This window comes from Brassica napus, chromosome C2 (assembly GCF_020379485.1).
Source record: "Brassica napus cultivar Da-Ae chromosome C2, Da-Ae, whole genome shotgun sequence".
Classification (NCBI taxonomy): domain Eukaryota; kingdom Viridiplantae; phylum Streptophyta; class Magnoliopsida; order Brassicales; family Brassicaceae; genus Brassica; species Brassica napus.
The window spans coordinates 36,925,870-36,946,528 of record NC_063445.1 but is presented as its reverse complement, the minus strand read 5'-3'; the positions used below and the strand labels follow the sequence as shown (position 1 = coordinate 36,946,528).

The window sequence follows — 20,659 nt, the reverse complement described above, 5'->3', positions numbered from 1 at the left end:
TTACATCCACTTTACGACGAAACAGTTTTGTCGTTACGTTACGAGGAAATAACGATGACTTTAGTTTTTCACGTAAATTCATCGTAAACTCGACGCAAATTTACGAGGATTGTTTTTCCTCGTTAATTTTCGTCGTTAAGCATGTGTTTTCTTGTAGTGCATCTCATTGGTTGCGCTGTGCGTTCAGACAGATACAACCTCTGCAACCTTTCCGTCAAAGGCAAATACCACATCCTTTTATATGGCACTGGAACTCTTCCACTCGTATCTTTATAACGAGGCTTTCCACAAAATTTGCATGTAACCCGCTGTTCATCCGCCCTCCAATAAATCATGAAGTTGTCGCTGCATACATCTATTACCTGATACGATAAACCAAGACCAGCTACGAGTTTCTGAACCTCGTAGTATGAACCAGGAGCTACATTATCCTCAGGTAGAATACCTTTTACAAAATCAGCAATCGCATCCACACAGTCTTCAGCCAAATTATATTCTGTTTTAATGCCCATCAATCTTGTAGCAGATGATAAAGCTGAATGACCATCTCTGCAACCTTCGTACAATGGTTGCTTTCCAGCATCTAACATATCATAAAATCTCCTAGCTTGTGCATTGGGTAAATCTTCCCCTCTAAAATGATCATTTACCATCTCCTCAGTACCTACACCATAATCTACATCCGTTCTAATTGGTTCTTCTAATCTAACCGCTGGCTGAGGTTCGCTAGTACTACCATGTTCATAATCAGTTTCCCCATGATGATACCAAATTTTGCAACTTCGTGTAAACCCACTCAAATATAGATGAGTCCAAACATCCCACTCTTTAATAACCTTTCTATTTTTACAATTAGAGCAAGGACATCTTAACATATCTGTTTTTGCTTCCGGTTGTCGGTGAACTAACCCCATGAATTTGGTTATACCTCGTTGGTATTCTTCCGTAAGCAATCTCGTGTTCGGATTCAAATGAGATCGATCGATCCAAGAACGAAAACAATTTGAAGAAGACATGTTTTTTATGAATCAAATTCGTGTGTAAAGAGAGTAAGAGGGAGGATGAAGATATGGAGTGAATGAAGAGAAAGAGGGGTGCTTGTACTTATAGTTGAAATCCTGCCGACAGACCGAGGAAATTCCGACGGAAAAGGTTAGTTCGTCGGAATTTCCTCGGAATTTTTAAAATCCCCCAACGGCCCTCCAACAGCTATAATATATCCTCGGAATTCATCGGTTTTTTCCGAGGAATACATTTTTCCTCGGTATTTCATAAGAATTCCGACGGATTGATATTTCCTCGGAATTCCGTTGGTATATTCTGAGAAAATTCCGAGGAAACCAAATTTTGGGTTTCCTCGGAATATCCTCGGAAATTCCTCGGAAATTCCGAGAATTTCATTTTCCGTCGGAATGTCCGTCAGAATACCGCTGTTTTCTTGTAGTACACGTTTTCGTGATGACCTTCTGGGGACCAAACCTGTCACCGTCGAGGATGCTCGTGACCAAGCTTTAAGGTGCATGGAAATAGAGGAAGAAAAGAAGACACTCGCAGAATTATACTTTCTAACCTAAAGCTCCAAAGATAAAAAATCAAGAAGACAATAACGGACCACGAAGACACCATGGCAGAACCAAAGGAGAAAGAGAAAGACATTGACAGATGAGGAACGAGATCATGAAAGAAGCACATGTAGGAACTCCGAGAAGTTGAACCAACATAAACCGAGGTCAAATACATGGACCAGAAGTGAGCACGAGAGTGATAGCGCAAAAAAATATTGCGATCTACACAATTATTATGGGCTCCCACCTAAGGATGCCATGAACTCTACTTTCACCTCTTTTCTAAATACAAATAAGAAGACCTTGTTTTCCTATACAAGGGGCCACAACAACACTTACCCACCAAAACAATGAAGATGCATGTGGAGCTTGTAGATGTCAATAGTCTTTCGTGACTAACTAGGCGACGAAGTCACTGATGCTGGATGCATTAGTGGTTACTACATAAGGCATGCAGAGTGGTGGGTTACCATGTGGATGCAAGATATGCTGAGATGGAGAAGGATAAACTGAGGGTTTATGTCTTGACGTAGTAGTTGAAGTAGTTGTTGAGGCAGTGTGTGTCAGAGAGTGAACCAGGAGGCATGCAGAGTGGTGGAGACCATGTGGATGCAAGATGCTGAGCCGGCGTTGGATAAACTTGAGGAGCAATTTTATACCATGGAGAAAAGGCAAGAGTATGCATTTCAAGTGCATTTCAAGAAAAGGAAAGTGTAATTATTGATATGGAAGTTGTCCATATTCATGTTCCTTGGAGACTAGGGTTTCAGGAACGTGGAGATCACTATAAAAGAGCTATGGAGTTGTGTGTATTCCATAAGACACTGGCTATTATTATAGAGGAAGGGTGAAAATCCCTTAGGGGTGTTCTTGGGTCGTGCTGAAGCAGTTGCTGAAGTACTGACGACAGAGAGACAAGTTTGGGTAGATTATGAATCTTTCAGTAGCAGCTGTTAGGGTGTTAACAGGTTGTGTAAAGCTGATAAACAAGTCTTGTAATAGATTGTTTAGGCGATTTCTATAGATTGTTTAGGCGATTTCTAATAAAGCAATAGTTGGTTGCTTGTAGTTGTTTTGTCTCTGGATTTATCTTCTGCATTACTCAATTGTGGTGTCATCTTTGCACTAACAAACAAGACCGGGAAGCGAAGAGCACAGTACCTGCCAGGCCACCTGATCTCAGAAATTGAACAAAGTGATAATGAGAGTAAAACTGTTCCACGATGAATTGGTTTGGGTGTTTGACGGCAATGATCGACGGATAAACCTCGTGATCCGAGAATCGCAGGTCATCCCCAACAGCAATGCAATATTAAAGTTCGCTAAACAAAATACAAAGGACGTAGATCATCCATATAACGATGCATTGGTATTGGAGGTAAAAATCTCAGATTACAAAGTAACCAAGGAATTGGTTGATATTAAAAGCTCGGTTAATGTTATCTACAATGATGCAATAGACAGGATGGGTCTCCCCGATATTTGTATCAAGAAAGCTAATGAGCCTTTGACGGCATTCAATTGTTCAATAACAGATGCAGTAGGGATTGTCCGGCTTCCAACCTATGTTGTTGAGTTATTATGAGGTTGTCCTCGACACTCCTTCGATACACACCATGTAAGCGTTTTCTTCCATATATCACCAATACATAAAATTACCGACGGCATAAGGAGTCGTAAAAGTACGTGGAAGTCAAAGAATGTCAAGGATATGCCACATTAAGAAGAAAAAACTTTGGTGAGTTGCTGAAAGGCAGCTGTAGATCCGTACTAGACAGCACCCGAAGAAAAATACAAGGATAAGGATCCTAATGAATCCCAGCTTGCTGTAAAATAACAGGTATGCATAGATTCGGAGAACTTAGATCATTTAAAAAAAAAATTTATTAAACAACCCGTAAACCGGGGATTAGTTTTTATTACAAACCTGAATCATACAAAATAACCAAATTCTAAAGTCTCCTACTTGGCTTTGTTCGACCCATCACCCCCAGCATGTTCTGCAAGTTTGGATCCTAAACCTAAGGAAATCGGTTAATGTTCTCGACCTTTGACGTGTACCACGAGAAGGTGAGATTAACCTCGTTTCCTCATATGTCGGGACTTCTCATGACGTCTTTCATGTAGCTCGTAACCGATGAAATCATCAGAGCTTGTAATCAAAGCCGTACAATGAAGATCTGGTCAAAATGAAGGAGAGGAGGGCCAAGAACACTAACTGAAGGAAAATTCCCTGAAAAACATGACCGTACAAAAAGCCTCCATCGCCAACCGCTCGAGGATAGATCGCTAAGCCGTATCGGAGAGCCATAGATGACTATGCTAATAACCAGACACAGCAACCACATACGAGCCACCACCGCGAGCAATGTATCCGTCGCCGCCGTTGGATAGGCACGCCTCCGAGTTAGTAGGAACCTCCGAAGCAACCCCGGTGAAGGAACCACAGCCTCAACTCACCAAGACACCGAGTAAGAGTCAGCCATGCCGCAATCATCACCTCTCCGCTGTATCTGACCATAAGCGGTCAAAAGTCCATCTATCTGACCTGATGGAGCGGCAAACTTCTTTCTGAGCGGCTAACTCTCCATACGGATTAAAGAACCGTTCGCATAACCCTGAAACGCTGAATCCGCCGGACGAAACTCCTACCCCACCGTACCGAAGCTCCTAGCCCCACCGTACCAAAGCTCCACGACCAGCGGAACACGAAAAGAGACTGAACCTCTCTCGAGCAAAGCCGTCACAGCTCGGACATCCGGAAACAGAACCACATCAAGACGGTGTGAAAGGAGGAGACACCAACGAAGCAAACTGGCAAAGGATAGAATAGGGAGAAAGGTGTTGGCTCCGGCACCGGATTGGACGCACATGAGCCATCCAGAGACTATACCCAATCGGCTTTGGTTAAGTGAAACGAGAGTGAAGATAGATGAGACAGGAGAAAGAAAAAAATTATAAGAAGAACTTAGAGCATGTTCATTGCAATAACCCATTTAGGGGTTCTTAGTCATTAATTTAGTATTAAAATTAAGTTAAGAGTTGATGTTAAGAAACATGTAATTTTATTCCTCCAATGGGGGCTTCTTAAGTTAAGGGTTCTTAAAATAAAAAAAATTGTAAAACATTTATTTATTGAACCAAAACTTTATTTATTTCATAAAATATAGTTAAAGATAACATATTAAACATAGATTTTAAAATAAAAACATAAAACAAAGATTACTAAAGTAAACTATAATTATTTAAAAGAAGCATTGAAGCTTAGTTGTTGTCTTGATCACTTCCAAATTTAGACCACATATGTTCAACCAAATCAGCTTTCAGTCGTTGATGCACTTGTTTATCACGAATGCTAGTTTGACCACCATCATATTGGCGATATTTGTAGGCATTTTTGAAGAAAAATCGAGATCGACATGTGAACTTCCGGTGTCTTCTCCTTGTTGGAAATCTGAAACATCAAATTGAGTGTATTCATCTCGTTCGTCTTCTACTATCATATTATGGAGTATGATACATGCTCTCATAATATTCTCAATCTTGATCCTATCCCAAAAAAGTGCTGGATTTTTAGCAATGGCAAATCGAGCTTGCAAGACTTTGAAAGCACGTTCGACATCTTTTCAGACAGCTTCTTGACGTTGAGCAAATAAAACTGCTTTCGGCCCTTGTGGAATTGGAATATATTGTATAAAAATTGCCCATTTCGGATAGATGCCATCGGTGAGATAGTAAGCCAAATGATACTCTTTTTCGTTGACCGAGAAATTCACTTGCGGAGCTTGACCATTTATTATGTCATCAAAAACATGTGAGCGATCAAGAACATTGATATCATTTAAGGTACCTGGAGGTTCAAAAAACGCATGACATATCCAGAGATCGTATGAAGCAACTGCTTCTAAAACGATTGTGGGTTTTCCCGAACCATGAGAATATTGTCCTTTCCAAGCGGTGGGACAATTCTTCTACTTCCAATGCATACAATCAATGCTTCCTATCATCCCGGAAAATCCATGAAACTTTCCAATATGAAGTAGACGCTGAAGATCAACTGGTGTTGGTCTTCTTAGGTACTCATCGCCGAACAGATTTATTATTGCTTTCACAAAATTTTCCACACACAACCGAGTAGTGGTTGAACCGAGCCTAAGGTATTCATCGACCGCATCAAGCGTAAAACCATATGCCAACACACGGATAGCTGCTGTACACTTTTGAAGTGTAGAGAGACCAAGCCTTCCGAGACCGTCTTTCTTTTGACGAAAGAATTGAACTTCATTGGAGAGGCGATCGACAATATGCATGAACAATGGTTTGTTCATTCTAAATCGTCGCCGGAATATAGATTTTCAGGATATGTAGGAGTGTCACTGAAATAATCATTCCATAAACGGATATGACATTCTTCACGATTTCTTTAGATAAAAACTCTTGTTTTCCTTGTCTTCCTTTCATCTTGTTGATCACCATTATCAATGATCAGATTATCGAATGTCTGATCAAATTGTTGATAAAAAAATTGATCGAAAGTTTCATCAAATGATCCCTCAAAATTGTTATGAGAGAATAAGATGCCATGAGATGATAAGTTTTGTATGAGTTGTTTTAGAAAGATAATGGAGAGTGAAGAGAATGAATTATTTTGCTTTTTTTTTTTTGATGGAAGAGATGAAAGAGTTGTTTTTAGCTTCTTGTTCTTGTTAAGAAGATAGAATTGTTTTAAAATGTTTCAGATTGTGATGAAAGAAAGTAACACAAAGAAGAACACGAGAAAGATAGTGAAAAAAAAGAGAGATGATGACTGATGAAGTTTGATACATACAAAGTTTTGAAGACTTTATTTATAAAAAGAGAGATAATGACTGATGAAGTTTGATACATACAAAGTCCGTGATACCGGCCCGTGATACAACAAAACAAGACCACTAAAATACAAGCAGAAGACTACAAGACCTGACCACAAAACTACAAAACCTGACCACAAAACTACAAGATAGTGTGACCACAAGAATAGAAAGCCTGAGCAGAAGAACTGAGCCCGTGATTAATGAGACAAGGATGCTCCTTTGTCCAAACCATCAACCTGAAAATAAGAAACCATCCAAACCATCAAGACACATTAAACAAATGCGGCGAAAGTAAAACTCTACAACATAAGAAGCAAGAATCAAACAATCAAGATATGCTTACCAGTGATACAATGTAAGTATTGAGCAGGACGACTACGACTGATTATGTAAACCATCAACCTAAAAATCAAAGCCGAAAACAAGTAAACCACCAAACCATCGACTGATATCAAGAGAACAAGAAACACAAACTTTAATATTAGTGAAATTAATAAAGAGAACAAGAACAACAAACAGAAACTTTAATACATAAACTCCATTACAGAAACATAAACTAAAACTCCATTACAGAACCAGAACATGAAACAGAAACAGAAACTAAAACTCCAAGACAACAACTTATAAGAGAAATTAGAACAGATTAAACAGATGAACCAAACATAAACTTAAACAGCCAACAAGTCATTAATCAGCTTCTTCTTTAGAGCTTCCTCACACTCAGATAGTGGTTCTTTTTTCCAATTAGGCCGTCAAGCAGAGACATTTTCGAGAGTTTTTCTTTCATGGCCAGATCCTGCTGTTTAATGGACCACATTGTCTGAAATTCAGACAGCCCCTTCCCCTCAACCGTCTTCTTACCACGTGCCATAGATGCCTTCACACCCGGGGGTCTATTGGTGCCTTCATCAGCTTCTGAAGTCTTGCTTTCAGTGGCGTTAGAGGTTGCTGATTGTGCACCATTGTCCAAAAACCAATTCTGTGGACAAAACAAGAATGCACCAATCGATTTTGGAACCGTTGGAGGTGGTCTTAACGGAAATGGTTCAAGTGAGTCGACACTCCAAACTCAATTTGTAAGTGGTCTGCCACATGAAAACCAATCAGTGCATGATGCTGAAAGCGTATATGTCCAAAAGGTTTGGTGGGAATGGGTTAAAAACTTGGCAACAAAAGATGCAATTCTTTTTGACCAATTTGAATTTGAATAAGTATCTGAAACAAGATCCACCCATTCTCCCATCAGGAAACACGGATCCCATGGTTTTTGCTAGTGTGGACACATGGAACAATTCGAACTTTGTGTGCAAAGGTTGGATTCTAAGCCGCTGGATTGACCTGCTGTATGCTGTATACAGTGAGGAAAAATTTTCAAGCAGCTTTGGACTGCTTTGGGAAAGAAATACAAGTCTTAGGATGCAAGCTGTCAGAAATATGCTACCGAAAAATTTCACTTCAAATAGTGGATTCAAAACCCATCATGGAATAAGTTACTGCCTTCCAACTGATTACGCATGAGATAGCGGCTGAAGGGATGTCGATTTGTGAAATTTTCACGGTCAATTCCTTCATTGAGAAGCTCCTTCCTAGTTGGTTGGACTTCAAGAACTATCTCACACATAAGCGTAAGGAAATTTCCCTCGAGGACTTGAATGTCAAGCCGCGAGGTTGAATCTAGAAACTGTGAAGCCGATGTTGTTCTTCGTAAAAATGATGTAAACTTGGCTACAAGAATAAGGGAAAAGGAAAAATTCCTCCAAAAGGAACCACGAGCTTTAAAAAGCCAACGGAAGATGTGAAGTTCTCTGGAACATGTCACAAGTGTGGCAAGGTGGACCATAAAGCTAATGCATGAGTCCCATTCACCGCGAACCAAGCTTCTATTTTTCTTCTCTATACAAACATTTCGAAGTAAGAGCATCTGCATTCCCTTAATCTTGTGGTTTTTGTCATGAGCATGTGGAAGAAGTGTTTGAACTGAGCATGTGTCTCAAACCATCTCTACTCGCTGCTACTCAGCGATGTCTTAAGAAACCCATTGATTTTGCCGCTTTTGTGATAAAACACCTTGTATAGTTCTTGATTTGCTTGTTATACGCCGTATGATTGAAATACATTTGTAGTGGTTGCATTGGCTCCTTTTCATCCTCTTCTTCATGCAATACAAATAGTGTTATCACAAAAAGTAAGTTTCACCTAGTTGTTCTATGCCAAACAGCGTAACCTCTAGCATTTCTACTTAGTTCTTTCATAACATAAAGTGTAATTATTCCAATTAATACCTACTTCTACTTTTCTCTTCCTGAAATAAATACATATTGTTGCCTGGTTGTTTCTGGAGAGATTTTCATCGTTTAATCTACAAGAATATTGACGGTCATGGTCATAGTACTCTCTTGTCCAAGTATGCCACACTTTGCCATGGTCGGAACAGTTGTTGGAAAACCCCCTTCGGTTTCAATTTCTTTGCTACCCCTTTCTACTTCGTCTCGTACGTCCATTTTCTACTTCGTCTCGTACGTCAACTAGTAATGTATTTCCACTTGTAAACCCTAAATCTCTTGAATTGATTTATGTGACGGAAAGGAAAAGTGAAGAGAAAGACAAGTGAGGAAGTTAAAAGGGTGTATTTCGGGGTTTGACTCGATCGAGTTGAATAGTTCTTTTATATTTATGGATTTTCAAACTCGATAGTAGATTTTAAGTTCAATGTGTCAGGTTTCAGTTTGTTCAGTTTTTTCTGATATGGATGTATATATTATGGTTGGACTAAGTAAAATTTTTCAATTTTCATTTGATACAACCAGGAGTAAGCGTTCAGGTAGCTCTCTGGAATCGGTTTGGGTCTATTCGGTTTTGGGTTTTCGGGGTTAAAAATTCTAACCTCATTTTCGTATTTATAAATTTTGGTTCGTATTCAATTTGGATCTTTGCGTCTTCGGTTCGTGTTCGGATAACATGTTTAAATTATTTTTTTAGTTTTAAATTCCGTATATTTTAAATTTCTCAAAATCTAAAAATAAGAAATAATATTTAACATATAAATTTGAACTATGTATGCCAAATACCTAAACTTTACATAAATATTGGTTTAACTTGAATATTATGATGAATATATTTTAGTATTTTTGGTTTTTTGAGTATTTTTTATCTAATATATTTACTTTTGACTATTTGTATGTATTTTCAATTATTTTAGATAATTTCAAAATATCTTATATTTTTGGATATTAAATCTAAAGATAACTAATACATCTAAGTATATAAATCTGAAGATATATTTTGATATTCAAAATACTTAGATAAATCTGTAGATATATTTTGACATTTAAAATATTTTGGTGTGAATCAAGTTTGGTTCAGATTCTCTAAATACCAAAGTTTTGAACTCGTTCAGATATTTAACCAAACTCAGTTTAGATTTGATATTACTTTTTTTGGATCAGATTCAGATAGATTCTTCGGATTTGGGCTTTTTGCCTTATAACTGACTTTTCATCAGAGATGTCTTTATTGATATGTCTTCCTCCTATCGGGTTATATGTGAAATTTCCATCATGGGTATGTTGGTTTCTGTGGATCACGAGGAATCGGCTCGTCTTCGAGAATCGCCACATCTCTGCAGGGTCAACGATTTCCTCCGCTCTCGCTTCGGCTCGTTAATGGCAAATGGCTCAACAAGGGTGTCTTTCCCTGTGTAGAATCTCAGCCTTCCTCACTCCTCCACCATAGACGGTCGTGTGCAACAGTGATGCTGCTTGGTCAAGAGAATCATGCATAGCTGGCCTAGGATGGATCTATCTATGACTATACTCATCTGAACAGAAAGAAAGTCATATCAAAGCCTCAATACGAGCTCGCACCTCCTGCAAACGAATATCTGCAGCCGTCTCCTTCTTCGTTTTCCGAAGCTTATCCTTCACCACGGCCAGAACCCCGTCATATTCCGGGCAAGAGAACGACGAGCAAGATTGCATTCCTTACGAGCTGCCGCATCGCGACCTTCGATCTCCTGCCTATGCTTTTCTTTCATCGAGTCGAGGTCATTCTGGACAACAACCTTCTCCGTCTCAGTAGCAGCCAACTTCCCCTTCAATCCCTCAACCTCGACTTCATGTTGCTTCTCCATCACTCGACCAGCCTCCAACTCACCTCGGAGTTGTTGAATCGTGAGAAGATGACCTCCGACCTCCTCTTTGCTCGGAAAGTTAGACAACCGCCTCTCCATCAAAGCGACATATTCAGTGCTCGTCTCCATAGCCTAAACAAAGTTCAGGCAGCCATCATTTAATTCAATGGAACATCGGAAGCAATCGCGAGATAGATTACCTTAGCATTCGTGACCGCCATCCGAACATAAGCATCACACTCTCTCATGTCTCCCAAAGAAGGAAGCTCACATCCCTTCTCTCTGATCTTACGCCAGATCAAAGCAAGACTCTCGGGGTTCTCAAGGATTAGTACCTCGTTATCATACGAAAATCTCAGAGAAGAGGTCTCCTGCATGTCCGGAAGATGAGCGCTCGGGTCAACCTGAGAAGTACCTTCACTAGAAGCTCGCAACGGCGGAGGAAGCCCCGAGCCCGGCGAATTCGAACTCACAGAATTGATTTCCTCTAGAACGTCGGCGTCGGTGAATCGATGAATCGACGTCGTCATCAAGAGCTCGATCACCGACAGAACCGGTTGAAGTGGTCGGCGCCCTTCGAGCCCCACCCACGGGAACGGCGATCGACACCGGCCTAGCCAAAAGACCAGGAGACTGAGCCTGCGACCTCGATCTAAGAGTCGGTCCGCGTCAAGCTTTCTGAGCTCGTTCCAACGACCCGACTTCAGAGGACTCGTCAGGACGATCGGGTAACGCCTCCTTCTCCCTTTCCCCTTAACGAAACATATTTGGGGAATTGAGGGACGCGCAAACAATCTATTTCGGATATTTCCGAAAAAGGATAAAAGGTCAACTTACTTATGTTACGATGACCCTTCCCCAGTCGAACAGGAGCGACCAGACCAATAAGAGTAGCACGGTTTCCACCCGGTGGAAGAGCGTAAGCAGCTCGAATTTGATCTACGGTAAATGCGAGCCATCGAGGGCTACCTCGCCGGAGAGTGGCGATTAATCCACGAAGCTCTGGAGTCATAGGCACAGGACAAAAGGGCTCTACAAATAAGTGGAGAAAATTTAAAAACGCCAAAAGAGATCGAAGAGTAAAATTCACCTCGAAAAAGAAAAAAAACTTACCAATCCCGTCAGACCACTCCCTAGGAATCCTTCCGAAATCGAAGTCACCGACCGACGCCGGGTTAATCTTGAAAACGAAAAACTTCTCCCTCCACCGGTCATCCCTGTTAGGGATACCGTCTATGATAGAACGGTCGGGTCGGGAGCGAGAATCATGGTGCCAGGAAAGCTACTGTTTCTCTTAATAGCAAACCGTTGCTTTAACTCCTCAAGGCCAAACTCGAGACCTTCCCCCCTAGCTCAGATCCACGAAGGCAAGAAGTAGAGAAAGAAATTAGGCGCCATCTGGGAAAAGGCCATCCCAAGCTCCGCAAGCGCGTTAAGAAGAAAACGAGGAAGAGGAAATGGCAAGCCTCTGTCTTCGAAATGCGACATGTAGGCCCCACAGTACCCCGGCCTCACAGTCTCCGGAGTTTCATCATCATCAGGAAGTTTGATCTCGAGGGCAGAATCGACTCCCCAGAGTTCGTAGATGGCCTCGATATGTTTTGCCTCGAGGATCGTCGGGAGATGAGGACCGAATTTCTCAGATGCCATAGATTCGAAACAGGAAAAAGCACCAAGAGGAAGACAGTGAGAGAGAAAGTAGAATCGTGGTGTTGAAGAAGATGATATATTCGGTAAAATATAATATATATACGCAAAAAAATACGGTTCCCGAAGCGTTTACAATTAACCGGCGATAAACTATCGATCTCAACCACACGATTTGAAAAATGGCAGACAAGTCAAATCAAGCCGATGCGCGTGACGGCCCATTTCCCGAGAATCGCGACGACGTCGGGCTATGTCAGTTTTCACCCTTTCGGTTTCCCAATAAACCAAAAGGGCTGGGGGACAAATGTTGGACCCAATTTTGGTCAATATGTTAATGGATCACGATCAAGTAAATGGGCCACGAAGAGTTAAAGCCCATAGCGAACACTCGAACTCCAGACGGAGACTTCGAAGGTCTAGTGATCGCGGAACTGTTACGGAGATTGCGGAACAGTTGCGAGCATCACGGAAGCAGCCTGTTATAAGAAGAGATCGACGCATAAGGAAAGGACATGTTGAAAACCCTATAGAGAGCTACACCCATACTTCGACCTTGTTTACATCCATCTTTAGATTTTTTCTCTAATCGATCTCGTTGTAACGTTCGATCTTGTTTTACTCATTGTATTTGATCTTATTCATCAATAAAAGTCCATGTTTGCCTACCGTAAACTGATTACATCGTTGTGTTATAAAGATATCGTTCCCTACATCATTTATCTTCCCTTGATTAAACTCCCGATCACTATCAAATTCTTAGTGTAGATTTTAGGATCTACAAAAGTCATGTCCAAGTGTTCCTTGCTAGAACATTTTCTATGCGTGAGGTACTTTTGTTGTTGACAAATTAACGTCCTTTCTCCAAAGTTTGGTTCTATTCTGACTTACGAGAGCTTATTAGAGCTCTACGGTGTTTTCACATATATCGAGTTTTTGTCCTTGCAATTTATGTTTGTCTTGTTTCAATTACTCCTAGACCTCAAAACATGTTAGCTGAGTTTTCTGGCGAAGAAAGCTTTGCGTGATGCTCCTGCAACTTTGTTATAGACTTTATGAAATATAAATCTATTTGGTGTAAAAAAAATGAATTTTATCATTTTTCTAGAATATATTAAATCATTTAAAAAACAGTTTGAATTGGAAGTATATAGAACTAGTCCGCCCTACAGGCGAGAAGTTAGAAAAAAACTATTTTATATAAATTTACATTAATTTTACGAAACATTTTTTTAAAAAATTGTAGTTTGAAAACGATATTATAAACAAAAATAAATAAATAAAATTTAAGGATCATGTTGTTAGTTTTAATAAATATTTTTGGACTGAATTAAAATGACAGTAACGTTCATAATTCTACGAAGAACAATCAAATATAATAAGATTAATGATATTCGCATATAATTATGCAATGATCATGCCAGAGAAATATTTTAAGGAAAAACTTATATTATCTAGAGCAAAACAACCTTTTGTTAGTGTGAGTAGCTTGGTATGTATATGTTTTAATTAAAATGTGATAGTTTTCTCCTAATGAAAGTCATACTTCAACTTCCATGTCACTCTTTAAATTGAATAATGTCTATCGTTATTAAATAAATTTAGAATTTATTAGATAGGTTTTACTATTAATTTAGAAGTTATTAATACTATGAAAACTTGCGTTATGAATTAACAATATATTTAAATTAAATGATAATATTGCATTGACGTTTTTTATAGAATCTATGCTCGTATGTAATAAAGAGCTTATGCTGCAGATGCGTGTAATTATCTTGCAAAATAAATTTTTGCATTAGTGTATTAATTTGAAATAAAATTGTTTACCGTACAAACAGAATCGTCCAAAATTTTCAAATATCAGAGTGTTCGTTTATTCAAATAGCTAAGTAGGAGTAATATATAATAATATGTTTGCGCTAATATAAAAAAAAAAGAAGTTAGGAGCACTATCGTGAAATCATGGATCTTAAAAAAATAAATTGATATAAATGGGTAAAACAAATAAATATAGAAGCACTATTTATCGTGAAATCATGGATCTTTAAAAATAAATTGATGTAAATGGGTAAAGCAAATAATTATTCCTATGTTTTTTTTTCTAAAACAGTATTCATATGTTAGCCTCCTTGATTCTGGTTTTTCATGGCTAGGCACAGATCGCTTTTGTCGTGTCTCCAACTGATCAATTCTTTTGTGGATCGGAGCAAACTTAGCCTCGATCATCTGCTTAAATTCACTTATGAATTCTTGAACAGTGATAGTATCATTCTGCCTTTTGAATGACATGTTGTTGAAAATATGAAGGATAGATGGATAGATGAGAATATGAATAGATAGTACCAGTTGAGTGGCTCTGATACCCCTTGATGCGCCCTAAGGAACGACTACTCGACCGGTAAGGAAAGATATGAACTCTATCCGAAAGGAAGGAGAACTGAAGGAATGAACGGTGACACAAAGGGTTGCGGATGGCCCAATGATACTACCAGGTGCTTGATTGTCGCCTGATATGACTCACAGGTCCGACAAGAAAGCAAACTCGATCTGTTGCCGGATGTGACGCACCGGTCCAACAAGAAAGAGGTGTTTACTTGGAGCTAACCACACCAAGAAAACTAAAAGTGTTCTACAAAGAACAAAGAGTATAAACTCAAAAGAAGAAGGAAAAATCGATTATCTTATTCCATGAGATGTGTTACATATTTCTACAGGAATGAGTCAAAGAAAGACATAAAGATAGTGAGGAAAAACATGCCTAGGAAATATAAAGATTGACTGAAAATATTAAAGATAGTCAAAGACTTCATTTCCCATGCGATCTGGTATTAAAGATAGTCGAAGACTCCATTTCCCATGCGATCTTGTCAAGATGACCCTTTGCCTACTGTCCAGGTTCATCCAAACCAGTCTGGTCCATGGCGGTAAGGAGCAGGAAGTGGGTTGTACGATCTGAGGCGCATCATTCTTGATATGTCCTGAATTGAAGGATCACTTTAGTTGGGTGTTGGATATGACCTGAGAAGGCAAATGGCACTTCTGGAACTGAGATGGATTGAAAGGATCGTCAAGAGATGCGGAATGGCTCTTGATATACCCACGATCTAAGGCTAACCACCTAAGAAAGAATGTAGTGCGTTGGCTAACCACCAAACAACACACAAAGATGAATTGGCTGACCACCAAATCAACAAGCCGGTTCACACCAATGAACTAGCTAAAGAACTCTCTCTCTCACCCAGAGAAGAAACAAAAATAAACTCAAAAACATAGACTGATTTTATTCATAAAAGAGTTTACATATTTATACTAGATGTGGTCAAAGAAAGACATAATTATTTGTGGGAATCACACATCTAGGAAATGAGAAATTTGACTAGAAAATAATAAATGAGTCAAAGGTGCTGAGTTTGAGGTGCACTCAGAGAAGAAACAAAAATACGTTAATGGACCACGATCAAGTAAATGGGCCGCGAAGAGTTAAAGCCCATAGCGAACACTCTAACTCCAGACGGAGACTTCGAAGATCTAGAGATCGCGGAACAGTTACGGAGATTGCGGAACGGTTGCGAGCATCACGGAAGCAGCCCATTATAAGAAGAGATCGATGCATAAGGAAAGGACACGTTGAAAACCCTAGAGAGAGCTACACCCATACTTTGACCTTGTTTACATCCATTCGTAGATCTTTTCTCTTATCGATCTCGTTGTAACGTTCGATCTTGTTTTACTCATTGTATTCGATCTTATTCATCAATAAAAGTCCATTTTTTCCTACCGGAAACTGATTACATCGTTGTGTTCTAAAGATATTGTTCCCTACATCATTTATCTTCCCTTGATTAAACTTCTGATCACTATCAATTTCTTAGTGTAGATTTTAGGATCTACAAAAGTCATGTCTAAGTGTTCCTTGCATGTTTCGTCACCTCTCATGGCTAGAACATTTGCTATGCGTGAGGTACTTTTGTTGTTGGCAAATTAACGTCTTTTCTCCAAAGTTTGGTTCTATTCTGACTTCCAAGAGCTTATTAGAGCTCTAAGGTATTTTCACATATATCGAGTTTTTGTCCTTGCAATTTATGTTTGTCTTGTTTCAATTACTCCTAGACCTCAAAACATGTTAGCTGAGTTTTCTGGCCAAGAATGCTTTGTGTGATGCTCCTGCAACTTTGCTATAGACTTTATGAAATATAAATCTATTTGGTGTAAAACAAAAAAACGAATTTTATCATTTTTCTAGAATAAATTAAATCATTTAAAAACCAGTTTGAATTGAAAGTATATAGAATAGTGTGGTTCAGTGGTTTACTCTAGGGTTTCTAAGTTTCTGGCCGCCGCTCTTCGTCTCCGGTGGCTTCCATTGCACCGGGGACGGATCTTGTAAGACCCGATCCCGGCCGACTAGGCCGCGGTCGATGTCTCACGTCGTTCAGTCCATACCCGGACCGAACCTCTAAAAATTTTGCCCTTTATTTAAAATATCGCCCATTGGCGAGGGCTAATTCAGATCTTAGCTCAAGACTACCTTAGTCATTCCCTAGCTTAGATCATTTCAACTTATGCACAGCGGAATAACATCTATCATCCATTGGACTAAATCCAATCTAACACTTGTCTGGTCAGATCACCTCAGCTACTGGTCAGTAAACACAACTGCCAACTAGCTCCAAGGTCGATCCTGAGCCTAGACCAAGTCATACAATCAGAGGTTCCATTCCCCTAACCATTCTATCTAGATCTATGCAACATTGCTAGATCATACCTTTGCCACATCCACGGAGCTTGTTAGCTCATCGGCCCAGCTACACTAGCTGAATGAACTCATAAACCAGCTGATCGAGCTGCGAGGTAGCCTTGCCCAGCTCCCCGTCCACTCGTCCAACTCCCTTATACATGCATAAACTCTTCCCTTGGGTACTTAGTCATTCAGCCAACCATCCCCACAGACATAAGTAACCCTTGAGAAGTATTCAACTTATGATACCAAGTCCAGCTCATGGACTAACAATGCCCATCAGATCCTGAGTCAATCAACCAACCACCCCACATGACTCAGAACTGATGAGTCTTCATACTTCCTAATCAGTCATGGAACCATGTCCCACTTAACCTGACTAGTGTTGCTCTTACCACCGGTGCATCCTTTGATCAATCAGATCAGACACCTTGATCCATCATCCAAGGATCAGGTCGTCCATCCTTGCCCATGATCAGATCACACACGGCCTGCCTTACCAACACCAAGGTTGATAACCAGCAATTCCTTATGATCAATATCATAAGTGACAATATGTTCCAGCACACAAACATATGATCAGATATCCTAACACAAGGATCTGACCCCAATATGCCCTCAGGTGCAATTTCGACCCCAAGCAAACTTTCTCCAAAAATCAATTAAAATTCATGACAATTCATGATAAATCATAACTAAGAGAATGGTCTAATCGGATTTCCCAGAACCGGCCTCCAGCTCTTAGATCTCGGCCAAGATCAGCCAAACCGGCCCAAGGGACCATCTCTAAATCAATCCCTAAAAACTCATTAGGATTCATGATAATTCATGATAAATCTTAACTAAGAGAATGGTCAAGTCAGAATTCCAAGAACCGATCTCGATCCTATAGATCTTGACCTAGAACAGCCCCACCGGCCACCTTGACCATCTCGAAATCAATTAGATAAAAATCCCCAAATACCATGATAATTCATGATAATTCACCACTAAGAGGATTCCAAAGTCAGATCGCCATAAATCCATCAGGAAGTAGGAGATCCGGACTTAGCTGCCAAACCAAGGCCATGGAGGGTTCTTCTGAACCGGCCAAGCCATGGTTCAGTGTCATCAAGTCTGATCCAACAGACTACACCATAATCATTCATAATATATATATTCCTCAAGGACATACCATAATTGGCCATGATCAATTCCACAGTCAACAGAATTGTAATTCAAAAGGTAATCATAAAACCGGTTACCTTATACATGATCTGATTAGATCATGTGTCTTCCCTTATCATGGACGGCCATGCTCCTCCAGGGCACGCCTCCATCATTGTCCTATCACATACCTCCAGTATTGATAATATCTATTCAAGGGTCGCACCAACTTCCCATCCATGGAACTTCCATGAAACCAGTTTCTACACTGCATCCGCCTTCAAGGCTGTCTTGGCCTGTAAGAGTGGAGTCTGGCCTTCTCCCTTCTCTCCTGGTTATCTGCGTGTGTTCCCAAGACACAGAGGAAGCCCAGGATGTGATCATCCATGATCAAACATCCTCACAGGGTCGTCCATCACTTCCCCCTTCAGTGCCCATGAAACTGCCTTTCTACACACATCTGCCCTTAAGGCTGTCTTGGCCTTTGGGAATGAGTTCCGGTCATCTACCTTCTTTCCTCACCATTTGAGTGTGTTCTCAGGCCCTGGAGGATGCTTTGGGTGATAACATCACGGATCAAAGCCACCAGAAAGTCGTTCATAACTTCCCCCCCTGATCTCTCCCAAAACTGCCTCTTTATGGCCTTCACACAACCATGGGTCTTGGATTGGGAATCCGACCAACTCTCTATCTTTTCTCCGTGTTTTCTTTGTGTTTCAGGGTGTAGAAGGAAGCCCCTGGTGTCCCTGCAAAGCCACGGACTTGCCTAGTATCCATCCTCTTGATCTCACAAACAAACTCCACCGGAAACAACCAGTAACCACCACGGATCAGATCGTCCAACCGTCGGTTTGCCTCTCTTTTCTCTCTGGAAGTTTGTCTGAGTTTTCTGTATTCTCTCGATCATATTTTTGACAGGGAGGGACAAAAATACAAGGAAAAAGTCGGATATAACTGCCCCCTTAACTGCCTGGATGAGCAGTTACCAAAAGAGAGCCAAATGGGGCAGTTTTCCCTTTTTCCCGTAACAGCCGCTTAGTAACTGCCTCTTGGCGGTTACCAGACGTCCTGGAACTGTCAAACCACTCCTGGACATGTCCAAAGCAAGCCCACACGGATTGCCCATGCTCCTGGCTCAATCCCAAGAGCCCACCAGCCCATCGGCACACACGGGTCACCCACATGGCCCGGCCACTGTCCAGACCCGGCCCAACTGCCCATGACTTGAACACTCAGTCCAGCTGAGTTGAGCTGATCCCCAGCTGTCCCAGCTGAGTGAGCTAGTCCATCCAGCTCAGGGAGCTGACCTACACTTCAGTGAGCTACATCGAGCTGCACTACACTTCACCTAGCTGGTTGAGCTTGCTTACTGCATCGCCCAGCTGTTATACACTGTGTCTAGCTTGCTTCCTTTATATTCTTCAATCCTTCTAAGTCCCTTGGTCTATTTCCAGGCCTAGACTTAGTTTTCCCATGATCCATTCTGATCACTCACTTCATCGAGCTTCACCTGGATCTTGTCCAGTTACCAGCTCGCTTGTCCAGCTCCTTTGAGCTTGTCTCCTTCTTGGATTAGCTATGCCTTAGCTTCCTGATGCCCTTAACCTTACTTCCAGGCTATGACACGCTTGTCTTTGGGCCATATGACCATACTGGTGCATTTCCACGCACCGCAGTCCGTCCGGACGATCCTATCCAGAATCGGGGACATGACAAGTCTCCCCCACTTACGAAGGATTCGTCCTCGAATCCAGTGGTGTTAACCTCTTGTCTCATGACAAAGGTTCCATCCGAACTCCTTTGTACCCGGAACATAGAGCATGCTCGATTGGTTCTTTCTAACCAATTCGTTGCATCTCCCACCTTGTTCCTTCTCACTGACCACGTCCTGGTCATCATATACACAACAAGTCTCCCCCACTTGATAGATATTTAACCCAAAATCTTATCAAGTGGTCCATTAAGCACCCAAACAAATACCTGACTTGTGTCTCAGACCCAACTCTGCAGGTTGGGGTCCTAGTAGACACCAAGTCTCTTACTCTCTGACCCTAGTCCATGACTAGATCATCTTCAGTCCCTAAGAACTTATTGCATACCCGAGTCTTAGTAGATTTACCCAATCTCCAAGCCACTCAATGTATCAGTCAAGTCTTAATGAACTCGTTCCAATCTTTAGGCCGCTTGTTGTACCACAAGTCCTAACAGATTGTTTTGTTTCCTTATGTCCTTACAGACACCAAGGGTTCATGATCCCAGCCTAGTCGTACTGGATCATCCCTTAACCGACCATAGCCTTTTCCAGCTTGGCCATATTGCGATCTTAGTCCCTACTAGACTAATACCGCCTTAAATTTACTTCTGTCCATCACTGGACTTTGTCATATTTCGATCCTGGTCCATTTAGGACGTGATCATATTCCGGTCCTGGTCCACTCAAGGACTCGACCGTGCATTCCGACCATAAGTCCATCTCCGAGTAGGTCGTGTCCTGATCCTCGTCCCTTACTGGACTTGATCATATTACGGTTCTGGTCCACTCAGGGACTCAACCGTCTCAATCAATATACAGCCTGAAGCT

The 20,659-nt window shown here is 40.8% G+C and overlaps 1 long non-coding RNA gene across 1 annotated transcript; it reads right to left on the bottom strand.

Annotated features, from left to right (window-relative positions):
- Positions 1 to 6,390: 6,390 nt before the first annotated feature.
- On the bottom strand, positions 6,391 to 16,165 carry LOC125582054. The gene is made up of 2 exons (XR_007319897.1): positions 6,762 to 16,165; positions 6,391 to 6,654 (listed from the first exon to the last, which is right to left on the bottom strand). It is a non-coding gene; the product is annotated as an uncharacterized LOC125582054 (long non-coding RNA).
- Between the last annotated feature and the right edge of the window lie 4,494 nt (positions 16,166 to 20,659).